The sequence below is a fragment of the Buceros rhinoceros genome, unplaced genomic scaffold, assembly GCF_000710305.1.
Source record: "Buceros rhinoceros silvestris isolate BGI_N320 unplaced genomic scaffold, ASM71030v1 scaffold22857, whole genome shotgun sequence".
Lineage (NCBI taxonomy): Eukaryota > Metazoa > Chordata > Aves > Bucerotiformes > Bucerotidae > Buceros > Buceros rhinoceros.
Genome location: NW_010420812.1, coordinates 3289 through 4861, shown reverse-complemented (window position 1 = coordinate 4861; position 1573 = coordinate 3289).

Here is a 1573-nt window from a genome sequence, read left to right as displayed (position 1 = left end):
TTACTGCTGTCCTCACCAAGGGGAAACTCCTCGTGGTTTCCATGGGAATGCATGCAACTGTAGAGCGACAGGTTTATATAAGCTGAAAGCTCTACACGTGCCTGCTGTGTGGCGGGTTTCTAGGGGTCTTGGAGTGGATATGAGGGGCAGGGTCTCAGCAGAGACCTGCTAGCATGGGGGGCAGCCAGCTTGTGTGGGAGTTGGGGGAAACAGGAGTTCAAAGCTGTAAACCAGGGTGAACCACGTGCCTTGATATCCCAAATAAACAAAACAGCAAGACAGGGAGAATAAATGAGGGGTGAGAAGGGAAAATGCCTCAATAACCCATCCACAATGTGTGAAGTTCAGCTTATCTGCATCATCAAGGAGTCCTCCAGCTCTGCCACACATGGACTCTGCCCCTCAGTGCCCATTTCAGCCCCTGCCTAGATCATACCTCCCCTGCTCCCCATCTCGACAGCCACTCCTCTCCTTCCCTCCGCGCTTCCAGCAAACCCCTCAGCCTGAGCCCATCCACCTCCCCAAAGCTGTGGCACTGAGGTGACATTTGCATGTCTCTGATCTCCCTCTTCGCTGTTGTTCTTGTTCCCTTATCCTCCCCTTTTTTGGAGCAGGAGCAGTTTGGGATCTGGGCACGATCTTGTCTACAGAGAGTCTGCAGGAGTCTGTGGTCTCTGAGCACTGTGAGACTCTCATAACGGGCGACAGCAGAAGGATCACGATAAGGAACTGGAAAAGGACATCGCACGTCCACAGATCTGGAAGTAGGTGCCTCTGGATGCTGGTGCCTCACTGGGACTGAAGCCCTGCTGTCACTGGCTGGCTTTTCCCCAGCGGGCTCTGTGCTGAAGCAGCTCTCTATTGTGCCCCTCTGTCAGGTGCCTGCTTAGGTTATAAAAGCTGATCAGCTGCCAGGTAATGAGTTTTATTGTTCCAAGAAACACATAAACAAGCTCTCCCGGCTGACGGGGAGCAGATTTCTGTTTGAATTGTGATTAACAGGCAGGTTTTTTTTTTTAATCAGTTGCACAGCCAGGGCTGCCAAGGTTGTATTTTTCCACTGAACAAGCTCTGCTTTGCTTTGAAGGTGAAAGTTTTTTCCACCGTTTACTGCAGGTGTAAAAAGGCTTACGTATTCAGAAAGAGCTTTGCATGCTTTACAGGGAGGGCAGTGGTAGGCACAATCCCACGGAGCTGCACAGCCTGCCAAGGGACTTTCCATGGATAAAGGGGTTTTGCAGGATTTGCAGCATGGGACAGACTTTGGAGAGGAATATTCACTTTGAGGTTCCTGTACACTTTAGGAAAATGAGGGTTTCTAACTTCATTTCTTAGCGCCCAGGGATCTCTCCTCCTTTTAGCTGCTCCATTTTTTTTATCCCTCGGTGTCGGGTTGAACCTTGGTGGTGGCTGCCACATAGTGCTGACGACAGAGCTGCGTCAGAGGGGTAGCGCACGTGGAAGAATTTCAGACGCAGCTGTGCATCATCCCATCCTTCAAGGTCACCTTCTCCCAGGAGAAGAGTCCTGGATTTTAGTGCCGTTAATACTCCAGGTAACTTGCAGGATTTCA